Source organism: Lycorma delicatula, chromosome 2, assembly GCF_047948215.1.
Source record: "Lycorma delicatula isolate Av1 chromosome 2, ASM4794821v1, whole genome shotgun sequence".
Classification (NCBI taxonomy): Eukaryota; Metazoa; Arthropoda; class Insecta; order Hemiptera; family Fulgoridae; genus Lycorma; species Lycorma delicatula.
In genome coordinates, this window is record NC_134456.1 from 162,937,637 (window position 1) to 162,950,690 (window position 13,054).

At 33.0% G+C, this 13,054-nt stretch overlaps 1 protein-coding gene across 1 annotated transcript in view; it reads right to left on the reverse strand.

Moving 5' to 3' along the window:
- Positions 1–3,937: 3,937 nt before the first annotated feature.
- LOC142319994 (abl interactor 2-like) overlaps positions 3,938–13,054 on the reverse strand; it is a 44,729-nt gene continuing 35,612 nt past the window's right edge. The window contains exon 10 of the mRNA XM_075357674.1: positions 3,938–10,831. The gene's annotated coding sequence lies outside the window, so the exon portion shown is untranslated. The remainder of the gene's footprint in view (positions 10,832–13,054) is intronic.

Sequence of the window (13,054 nt, forward strand, 5' to 3'; positions counted from 1 at the left end):
CCCCCCAAAAGTTTTCGAGGGCTTTTTTGGGGTCATACATTTCTGAACCCCCAAAAAAAATTTTGGGACCCCCAACTTTTTTGACTTCTTTTTGGAACAGTACATTTTACGATGATGGTAATAATACGTTCAATAAGAATTTAAGTGCTGCAGTTATATCCAAATGTAGCCTTTATATTACCAGCTGGAAAACCATTAAGAAGACATTATATATTGAAAAAATAGAGAATACAAAGGTATTGATTCAGCAAACGGAGAATCAAACATGACCAGTCAGACAGACCAGGCCAGGTGCTTACAAAGAAAGCAACACCACCTGCTGAAGACAGTAGAACTGTGATAGTAAAAGCAGCAGGTAAGTGTTATGCAGATTTACTGAAGACCATAAAGTCTGCAGCTCTGGTTTTACCAAAACCAGAGCTGGTGAAACAGACGAGGCTTTGGTGAAACACAAAATGTCTCAGTTACATGGCTGTATGTAAAATCATAAAACAATGTATTAAAGTAGGCTGGGTGAATTGTCGAGCCTACATAAGAGAGGAGGAAGAACAATGCTTCAGGTGTTGGGAAACGGGTCATAGGAGGTTTGAGTGCAAGGGAGTGGACTGTTCGGATTATGTTATAATTATGGTGGCAAAGGTCAAAAGATAATGACATGTCAAGAGCCAAAAAAATGCTTAAACAGTGGTAAGAAAGATCACCACTGCACCGGAACCTGGGTGTGTGGACAACCTGGCAACGCTTAAAGTAGTACTAGCAAACGTTAATCGAAGTACTCTCTCACATGATCTGGTAGGAGAGGTTGACAGAGATAAAGGAGTAGATAAGCTAATGTGTCACAGAGCCCAACAAATACATAGCAGTCAGATCAGGGTGGTCTGCAGACACAGAACGTGACGTCGCAATCTTGGATGTGACTGGTACGATTGCACAGCAAGTCAAGAACAAAGGCAGAGGTTTTATCACAATAGAGATGAATAGAGCACTGTTATTAGGAGCCTATGGTCTCACCCAATTGTAGTCGCAATGAGTTTGACGACTTTGTAGATGCCCTTCAAAGAGTGGTATATACTAACAATAAAAGAACAATACTATTAGGGGATTTTAATAGTAAATATGTGAAGATCAAAGACTGAGAAGATCAGGAGGAGATGCATACAATGAAGCAGTTGAAATCTATGTACACAGTAGAGAAAGGTTAAATAACGAAATAAAGAAGTCTAAGAAAGAGTACTGGAGTAAATTATGTGAAGATTTAAATAATGACCCATAAGATATGACATAAAATTATCACACGGTGTTTTGGAAGACGTCTGCCAGTGCTGAACCAGGCAACGATTCTTTTTCCTTGCATTGAAGAAGAACATGAGGATATAGATGACAGTGAGACCAGAAGGTTTACACTCAATGAAGTGCAGGCTGCGGTCAGCCAATTGGGCAACAAACATAGTCCTGGCCCAGATGGAATACCGTTACAAAGCACCCTGGGAGATGGTCGATGTGATCAGTTATAGCACAGAGAACAGAGAATTCCCAATGTGTTGGAAAGAGGCCGGGTGGTATTCTTACCAAAAGTTACAATCCAAGAGGAAAATATTGAGTATCAGCCATTAAGCCTTATTAATAATTTTGGGAAATTAGTCAAGAAAATTTTAGCTGGAGATGGTATTAGCCGCAATTAGTTTTTGGAATTAGAGGTCTGCAGTGCAAGCAGTAATGAGGGTCAAAAATTGGGCGGCAGAAGTGAAGGCAGGGACATGGAGGATGAGGGGAATTCCGCTCCCGATTTCTTTGGATATCAAGAACGCTTTTGGGTTGCTTCCATGGAGTGTTATCATTATGGCGATGAGAGAGAGAGGAATTAGCAGCTATCTCATTAGACAAATTAGAGAGTGAATGAGGTGATGCGTGTGTTGGACTCACAGGAAGAGAAGGTTCGATATCGAATCTTTGGAGGTGTGCCACAGGGCTCAGTTTTGGGGCCTTTGTTGTGGCTCATGGCTTATGATGAGGTCCAGAGGCTACAACAATCCAAGGGTAGAGTTAACAGCCTATGCCGATGATCAGGTCATCATGGCCTGAGGTTGTGACAAAGAAGAGATGCAGCAAAGGGGAAACCACTGTTTAGTGATGTCAGAGAACAGATAAGAGAACTCCCTCTCTGTGGTATGCACCACAGAAGTGCAAATATCTAGTAGTTACAGGACGGAGGAACATATGTCCCATACACTTGATTATGGATGGACAAAGGGTGCAAGAAGTGAATGTATTGAAATACTTGGGAGTCTTTTTAGATAAACATAACAGATTCACGGAACATGTGATGAAAAGTTGACAAAGCAGAAAGAATGCCTAAAGCCCTAAATATTTTAATGAATACTCAGAGAGCCCCCAGAGCATCCAAGAGGAAAGTAATAGTGTCGGCTATTGCCTCATCAATCCTGTATGCAGCTCCTCTTTGAGGTGCTACGCTACAAATTAAACGAAATATGGAAAGAGTAACCAGGGTCCACCATAGGGCATTGCTGGGGGTTGCATCAGCTTATCGAACAGCTTCATATGCGGCATTGTGTATGGTCATATCAACACCACTGATTGACCTGCAGGTTGAAGAAAGGACCGATATTTGTAACGGGATGGAGAGAAGGGAGATAAATTCATGAACTAGTGGAAAGGAAAGTTTACCTCAATAAAATTGGGAGATGTGCAACATCGTAGTGTATGTTCTGTAACCAAGAAGACACAGTGAAACATGCAGTTTTCCTGTATAACAGATGGAGGAATGAACGAAACGAGGCCAGAATTTCTGATCAAACACCAAAAAGCATCATTGATTATATGCTGCAAAATGGAAACAAGTTGACAGATTTGCTTCAGAGATGCTGCGGACCAAGGATATCGAGGAGCGTCAGAGGAGTTTTTAGAATAGGGAAGGGTGGATAGCCCCAGTTGTGAGGGCTGGCATGTTTAGGTGTGTAAGTTTCAATGATTGGCTGGGAACTCCAGGGGAGCATTAGGTTTTAAAATGAATGTTGAAAAACTCAATGCTGTGTCTGGCCATGGCGTCAAACAGGCAAATGATAATGGATCTAACCTGCCATTCCAGACATACAGCTGGTATGTGGGGAGGCTCGTCGATGAAATAGACACCCCTCTGGTTCGAGCTGTACCTGAAAGTTGGATTGAACTAGGGGGGCCGAGGGCCGAGAAGTAAAAAAAAAAAGGGTTGACCATTTCTGAGATGTGTGGTTAATTAAAACCCAATCACAGAGGAACACCGATATCCACGATCTAGTATTCAAATCTGTGTAAAATTAACTGCCTTTACTAGGATTTGAACATTGGAACTCTCGACTTTGAAATAAGCTGATCTGCAAAGACACGCTCAGCACTAGACCAAGCCAGTGGGTTCAACCTCAATCTTAGAGGTATATAAATAATACTAATACTGTATAATTACTTTACTTTCCAACTTCTTTATTTCTGATATTTTGGGGAGCTTTACAACCTTAATCCTTAGCTGGTAAACTAGATTTTGCAAACTCATAAAATTACCCCTTTGTAAACTAAATTGTCCTTTGTTTACCCATTTTTTTAACTGCAACTCTAGTATTCATTAATAACAAAAATGCTAATAGCATGTAGTGAACTGAATCCAGCATTAGCTGCAGGCATTTTATTATACTTCAATCATACCATTCAATTTCCAGGATACAATTCACTAACAAATTGTTTTAATCTTGTTATTGTTTTAATCTTGTTTACTTTTTAATTTAATTTCTCTCCTCATTTTATAACGTATTCCTAACTTCAGCAGCAATATTTACTTGTTAGTACTCAAGGTTAGTAAATGTCATTAACTCAACTGCAATAACGAAAGTAAAATGTAACAGAAATTTTAGGAAAATGTTTTTAATACTTAAAAAAATTTCATTGTGAACAGGTTTTATTCCTTAAAAACACCATAAATATGAATTAATTATAATTTTAATTCTATGAATAATTCTTATAAGTTACAATAAAATCAATAAAATATGTAATACAAAGATCTCAATTTTTTTAAATAAAATACAATACATTATATATATTAAAAAAAAAAAACAATATCAATGTAAATAAGGTTTCATTGGCATAAGAAATTTTATATTAGATTGGAAATAATCCTTTCTGTGACACATCAAATCATACAATATAATTAATCAATTTTCTGAAGGACTAACACATAATATTGTCAACACCTAATTATCTCTTATCAAATATCTCTAAGGAATTTATAAAAACTTTTCTCCCCTTAGAATAGTTTAGTTTTTTCTTCTTTCTTGATTCATCGCTTAAAATATAATTATGTAATATATGGTTATAATAAATAATATTATAAATAATTAATTATTGCTTAAAATATAATTAAATATAACGTGTATACATTATATTTTTGAAATAAACATGATAAGATTATAGAAGAGGCCATACAATTTTATAAATTGTACAGTTTATAAATTATAATTATTTATACAGTTTATAAATTCAATAGTTTTATTGATTACCAGCATAAGTCTGTTTTCATTTAGCTTTATTGCCCGAGATGATATATTTATAGGCTTACCAGTCGTCCCGCTTTGATGATGAGGTCCCAGCATCCCAGCCAATTTGTCATTTTGTCCCAGTTACTTGATAAAATTTTAATTATACAATATATATTTTAAATATAATTTTATGTATATAATATCATTTTAAATGTACAAGAAATAAATATAGTGTAACCTCAGGCAAAATTGCAATTTGACAACTAAAATATCCCCTCTGTTACACTTCTGTTGCCAATCTAAATATTTTGTATCTAAATCAAAGTACTTTTAATGATGTCTATACCTAATTCAGTTAGCTTGTAGAATTCAAGACTGCGCACATAAGTGGTTAGAAGGCTGATTCACAAGCATCTCCTGAAAATCCTGGTATATATAAAAGAATCTATAAAACATTACTATTCAGCAACGACACGCTGTTATATTTCACAAAAATTATAAATATATTTTAAATTTAAATAATGACATATTAAAAGATCAATATATATTCATTAAAATATTTTGTTAAAAATAGTTTATTGTTACGTAGTTTCCTTGAGTTTTTTTAAGAGTTTCGAAATTGTTAATTGTCCAACTAACAATAAAAGTTAACTAATATTTTACTGACTCCTGACTCTATATGACTACAAGTCCCTTGAGATGATGAGGTAGAGTGTACATACGAGGAAATATGTGATATATGAGTGTATATACATAGTTGGAGACTGGAATGCAAGCATTGGAAAAGGCAAGGAAGCAAATACTGTGGGTGAATACAGGCTAGGAAAAAGGAATGAAAGAGGTGACCGACTTACCGAGTTTTGTACGATGTATAATTTAGTATTTCCCAACACCCAGTTTAAAAAGCATAATAGAAAAATACACACAAGGAAAAAGCCAAGTAATAATGCAAGGTATCAGATAGATTATATCATGGTTAAACAAAGATTTAGAAATCAACTTGTTGACTGCAATGCTTATCCTGGAACAGACAGGATAAGCACCCTAAGTAGATTAGGGTTTAAAAACCTGAAGAAAAGGTGTCAGATGCATCGGTGGAATTTAGAGAAGCTTGAGGAAGAGTAGGTAAAGAAGATTTTTGGGAGGACATCACAAGGGGTCTGAGTAAAAAAAGTAAAGTAGAAAATATAGAAGAATGGGAGAATGTTAAAAAGGATTTCTTAAATCAGCAGTACCGAATTTAGACAGAACAAAGAGAACTACCAGAAAACCTTGGATATCAAAGAATATATTGCAGCTGATGGATGAACATAGAAAGTATAAGATTGCTAAAGATGAAGAAAGTAAAACGAACTATTGACAATAAAGAAATACTATAAACAGGAAGTGCAATTAGCAAAAGAAGAGTGGATTAAAGAAAAGTGTTCAGAAGTGAAAAGAGAAATGATCATTGGTAAAATAGACAGAGCATACAGGAAAGTTAAGGAGAATTTTGTGGTATATAAATTAAATCTAATAATGTGTTAAACAAAGATGGTACAGATTTATAATACGAAAATAAAGGTAGATAGGTGGGTGGAATATATTAAAGGGTTATATGGAGGAAATTAATTAGAAACTAGTGTTATAGAGGAAGAAGAGGAGATCGAAGAGGATGAAAAGGAAGATACAATACTGAGATCTGTATTTAAGAGAGATAGATTATACAAACTGGTGTGTAATATTTACGAAAAAGGGGAAGTTCTGTCAGACTTCAAAAAGTGTTATTGTCATGATACCAAAGAAAGCAGGAGCAGATAAATGTGAAGAATGCAGAACAATTAGCTTAATTATTGATGCATCAAAAATCTTAACTAGAATTCTGCACAGAAGAACTGAGGCAAGAGAGGAAAAAGTGTTAGGAAAAGACCAATTTGGTTTCAGGAAATGTATAGGGACAAGGGAAGCAATTTTAGCACTCAGATTAATAAGAGAAAGAAGACTAAAGGAAAACAAACCAACATAGTTGGCACTTATAGACTTAGAAAAGGCAACTGCCAATAGCAATGATAACATAACTGGAATAAAAATTTAGAATTTTAAAAAACTTAGGGTTCAAGTAGAGAGATGAAAGAACAATTGCTAACATTTACAGGAACCAAACTGCAACAGTAATAATCAAAGAATATAAGAAAGAAGCCGTAATAAAAAAGGGAGTCCAACAAGGATGTTCCCTATTCCTGTTACTTTTTAATCTTTACAAAGAACTAGTAGTTAATGATGTTAAAGAACAATTTAGATCAAGAGTAACAGTGCAAAATGAAAAGATAAAGATTATACAATTTGCTGATGATATAGTTTAAAGAGTAAATTCTTACAAAGAGTAAAACAGTATTTACAAGAAACAATGAATATGCTATGATGAAGTCCTACACAAGAACTACCGCATGTAAATAAACAAGAATAAAATGAAAGCAATGAAATATAGTAGAAATAATGTAGATGGACCACTGAGTATAAAAATAGGAAGGGAAAAGATTATGGAGGTAGAAGAATTTTGTAATTTTGAAAGTAGAATTACTAAAGATGGACAAAGCAGGAGCAATATAAAATGCTGAATAGCACAGGCGAAACAAGCTTTCAGTCAGAAACATAATTTCCTTACATCAAAACGTCAGGAAAACATTTTTGAAAGTATATGTTTGGAGTGTAGCTTTATACGGAAGTGAAACTTGCACAATCGGAGAACCTGAGAAGAAAAGATTAGAAATCCATAGTGCTGTCAGTATTAAGAGATACGAGAAGCTCAATTTTGTTTTCTATTACATGAGGGGGCTAGAATCAAAAAGACTCAGATAATTCAAAATTTGCAATATTTAGTTAGCAGTGGTTTCTTATAATGTTTTAGGCAAGGAATCCAAATTTACTGTTGGTTTGTATCAAAACTCAATCTATCAATAAAATCTATTTTAAAAGTAGGATATTAAAGAAAAGTAAAGAAGTAAAGTTAAGAAAAGGATTTTAAAGGAAAAGTAGGATTTTAAAGTCGTAGTTAATTACAAAAGTCAGATAATCCAATGGATTATGTAGTTTTGATGCTAGCTGCTGTCCCACCAATCAGCTATTTGGAATTCAACATGATTTTGAGGTTATGTTTATTGTTTGCTCTAATGAATGTAATTAGCATTATTCTCTCCCTCCCTCTCTCTCTCTCTCTCTCTCTCTCTCCCCCTCTCCCTCAATATGAAGATGGAACTAAATCTTCGACCAGTTGAAGGTCAGAGAAGTAGAAAAAGATTTTGGAAACCACAAAACTGGAAGAAAAATAAGCCAAAAGTTGCTAGGTAAGATCTAACAACTATGTTTTAAGGTTTTTTCAACATTATAATCAAACATAAAGTCTCATATTATTTTTTATGGTTTTTACAGTTTTTCTTTTTTTGTTTAGCCTCCAGAACCACCGTCAGGATTACTTCAGAGAATGAATGAGGATGATATGTATGAGTGTAAATGAAGTGTAGTCTTGTATTGTCTCACATCCACCATTTCTGAGATGTGTGGTTAATTGAAACCCAACCACCAAAGAACACCAACATCCACGATTTAGTATTCAAATCCGTATAAAAGTGACTGACTTTACTAGGATTTGAACCTTAGAACTTTCGACTTTGAAATCAGCTGATTTACGAAGACATGTTCACCACTAAACCAACCTGGTGGATTTATGGTTTTTACCTGATCTTAGTTTACTAAATATCTTAGTTTAGATACTTAACAAAATTATTTCACCTAATGTAATGGAATCTCTAACTTTTATCTAAAAATATAAGATAGGTATAACTACTACATGTAGTTTATGGTACCCTGAATAGCCTAAATACAGATAGTTAATGGCAGGTTAATGGTAGGTTCAGATGTCTGCAACTGAAAATGCGAGATGTATACACTTTTAACTTTTGTAAAATAGCTGACAGTGCATAGCAAGCTCATTTCATTTTGAAGCACATTGAAATTCTCAACTGTAAATGAAGGAGACCAGGGCAATCGTAAAAACCAGAAAACCCAACATAATATGAATCTAAAGTTAGAACAATATATTTTAATACAATTTTTTTTTTTTTTAATTATACTTCTTTTTAGTTCTCCCATTTAATTTATGATTTTGTATATTTCTTGAGCACAAATTTACAAAAAATATTTAAAATAATAAAAAGTCAGTCTCTTCTAGCCTGGAACTTTGTAAATTTTTATTTAGTTTGTAAACAGTATTGTTTTGGTTTGCAAACAGATTTTCTTTTTTAATATTTATTAATAAGCACATTCAAACCACAACTTGAAACATTTTGTTTGTTTTTTCTCCTCAAATTTATAAAAATTTTTCTGCTTTTTATTAATTAAAAACAGCCATACATAACAAAAATCCTTATTTTTCTATTGATAAAAAATTCTATCTTTCTTACTTACATACTGCAGCAAAATGAATATTAAACATATTATGATTTACACCAAAACAGTAAGTATGAGACTGTGCCTCATTACTACCTTATCAAATCTCCTTGTAATTGTACTATCAATTTTCACATCGAAAATCAACTGTTATTGGCGTGATTTCAATTGTTATTTCCCAACTTGTTCGTGTTTTGTTTACATTATGACGTCTTGAAGTGATGTTTTTGTTAAGGCTAAGGAGTTTAGCAATTTTGTAGAAAACATTCTAAATGAAAACAGTAGTGAAAAAAGTGTTGTTTCGGATTCAGCAGAGTTGGATGTTATCAATAAACTTTTGGGAGAACAATTGGATTCAAATTTGTCTCGCTGCAAATTTGTGTTGTGTAATGAAAATTTGCAATGAGACAAATTAGCTTCACACAAAATCAAATTTTCAAATTTGCTTCACCAAGCTGTGTTCTGTGCATGGATAACTGGTACACATCACTGAAATTATACAGAATGGTTCTCGATCAAGGTACTTATGCTGTGGGAACCTTACAAATTAAAGGAAATACACCCCTAAAGATCTGAAGAAAATAAAATTGAAGAAAGGTGAACTTTCATTTTCTAGTAAAAATTTGTTGTGTGTAAAGTGGCATGACCAGAAGATGGTAACAATGTTGTCCACACTTCATGCTCGTGTAGAGTACCAGGAGGTTATTCCTCAAACAGAAATAAAGAAGCCTAACCCTAAAATAGTATTAATACCTAATGTAATGGTTGACTATAATAAAAATATTAGTAGGTGTTGACAAGCAGGACCAAAAGTTATCATCTTTTCCTGTTATGTGAAGTGGCGTGAAAGTACATAAAAAAAACTTTTTTTTATCTTTTAGACTTGTGTTACACAACACCAAACTAATACATAGTATCGATGCTAAAAGAACAACTAAACAACATACAGACAATGTGTGAATTCAGGACCAATTTAGGAGAATAGATTTTGCAAAGTGTTCAGTTACTAGAATGCAATGAAGTGGGGGGCTGGCATCAGCATTCCATGATAATCCACTTCATCTTCAGGCAAAAAATTGGGGGTCACTTTATTCAAAAAATACCTTCTACAAGCAAGGCAAGACCATCAAGGTGTAAAGTATGTAGTGCTCTCAAGGAAGAAGTGAATAGTGTACCGGTCTAGAAACTTGTTTTGAAGAATAACATACAAAAGTAAATTACTAAAACTGTAAATATACTTTGTAAATAATGTAAATAAAGTAGTTTGGAAACAAGTCTAAGTGCTACAAATTATAGTTATTAGAAAGAAAAAAAACCCAGTCCTGTGGGCTGGGAAATTTTAGTTAAACTTGGATGGGAATGGGTTAAATGTTATTACAGTGAACAAATAATTATTTATAACAATGAAGGAATTATTAATTAATTAAAATTTTAAAATCTCCACCGTGAATTGCAAATCAACTGTCTTAATGCAAAGAAAGACTACACAACAAAGGGCTGAATGATTTATATGTGCGGATGTGACTTTTTTGAAAATGTTCACAAACAACAAACTTGCTTACTATTGATCTATATCTAGATTAGGACCTTCAGATTTGTCTTTTATTATAAGTTCTAATTTGACAAGACATTGACAATATCATGCATTTAGTCCTTCAAACATTAACATAGGTGAAATACAACAAAGTTATAAATTATGGGATGCTGATAAAGCTAGATGGATAAAAACTAAACCCAATATTATTAATCGCGCCTAAATTACTAAATTAAATAAATATATAAAATAAATTCAAAATAGATTATAAAAATGTTTTCTATATCTCTCTATCCTCATTTCCTATTCCCTTAACTACAGATCTAACTTGTGCATTTTGTTTCCTCTCCTGAAAAAAAAAAACCAATATAAGTAATAAAAAATTAAATATTGTAGATTTTAATATCTCTAGATTTAAAAGTAAATAAACAAAAAATGAAAGATAAGTAATCAGTTCCTCATATGTAACAGGATATGTAACTTATCACAAAGAGGAAGTGGTAGCTCATAAATTTAAATAGAATAATAATAATAAAATTTAGACAAAATGAATTTCACAATGTAATCTGCAGTTGAATAAAATGCTTACCAACACTACAGTTAAATTCATTAATTTAAAACCAAATTTACCTCTATATAGTACAGAATCCTGCTATTGTTAGAATTCATTTAATTTAAACCCACACTCTACAAAATAAGAGAGATCGCTTGCAAAATTAAGTTCTCACTCGATATAAAAAATATATGCTTTGCAAAGTTTCTTGTAAAGAAAAGTTCTAGTAATTCAATAAGAAAAAAATATGCAAGCAATATTTACATAATAAATACATTATCTGTAATTAAAATGAACTAAACAGCCAGTAAAGTGAATAAAGTTAGTTACTAGTGAGTAGTTTTAGCAATTAGTCAAAATGATGTAAATAAAAGGATGCTAAAACTACACACTAGTAAATAGTCTAACTTAGAATCACTTGGATAAACTTCTAGTTAGTAAGTAATTATAACTAGTTATTACATTTTCAATGAATCACACACATGTATACTGAAACATTCTGAAATGTTATGTCACTTTTGTTTGGTTGCTGCTTGACATGAAATAATCTTAATTTCATATCATTTACATTGTCGTCTTCAGTAAAGAAATGTCACAAATTGATATTTTACAGTAATTTCAAAATGTAATCTTCACCAAATGAAAAGGTAGAAGACAAAAGATAGATAGGGATTTGCTTGTAAAATTACTAAAAAATAAAATAGTATTCAGAAAGTGTAAGTTCCCAGGAGTGTGATATCGTCAAAGAAACAAACCTGGGAAATAGATCTATGCTACATGCATTTGGTAAAACTGGTAAAATTATAGAGATAAAAACTTTAAATAATATGAAATCTGCCATAAAGAACATCAAAATTAAAACAAATGAAAATCTGATGTTTTAGTAAAGTTCTGGGACGTTTGTTAGCTGTCTCGATGAAATAGCAGCACCGTATGTTTCACTTTTTATGGCAATAATAGAATTAAAAATTTTTTCTAACATTTTTAAAATGCAGTTACACCTAATCCAGTTTTCTTCATTCACTGTACACTTTCCTGTTACATATATTAAAGAACATCACCGTGACTGTTATTAAAAAAAAAAACAAGCATTTGTTCTTCTGATCTAGTTGTTACTTAATTTAAAATCAAGTAAGGAATTTTTGTTCACTTTGTTTTTTAAACAGTTCCTATAAAAATTTGGTAAAACAAAGTTGATATAATATCAACATGTAGCAGCACAAGCTCAGTTTCTAAAATGGCATCTATGCAACAGAAAGCATGCTCATTCTTAGAGTATGAGAAATGTTTAGCCGTTGTTACTACAGTTTGAAACAGAACCACCAGACCACCAAAACATTCTAAAACGGTATTGACAGTTTAAAGACACTGGTTGTTTGTGCAAAGGTAAAAACACCGGACACCTAAGCATTTTGGATAAAACAGTGGAGAGAGTCAGGGTGAGTTTCATTCATAGTCTAAAGAAGTCAACTCAACACATTAGTAGTAAACTTGATATTCCACAGCCAACTGTCTGGAAGATTTTGCAAACTCTAATACAACTAAAACCGTACCATATAAAGTTATTATAAAAGTTATAATCAAAAGGCCTCAACAAATGATACAAATTTTGTAATGACATGTAGGAAACTATGGAGGATGACGATTTTGTTAACCATCTGGAATTTAGTAACAAGGTGACACTTCACTTGAATGAAAAGGTAAATCACCATAACATCACAATATGAAGTACTGAACAACCCAATTCTGTTGAACGCGAACGTAATTCCCCAAAACTTAATGTGTTTGCTGCAATTTTTGAAACAAAGATGTACGGACCGTTTTTTTCTAAGAGAATACTGTGATGGGTATTTCATACCTCAATATGATGCAGTTATGCTTGTTTCCTCAATTGAAAGATGATTCCAATAGCTTTGTATTCCAACAAGGTGGGGCTCCGCCTCACTGGCATGCTGAAGTACGAGGCTTCCTGAATGAAGAACTCCCATACCGCTGGATTGCGCGATGTACAGATGATGA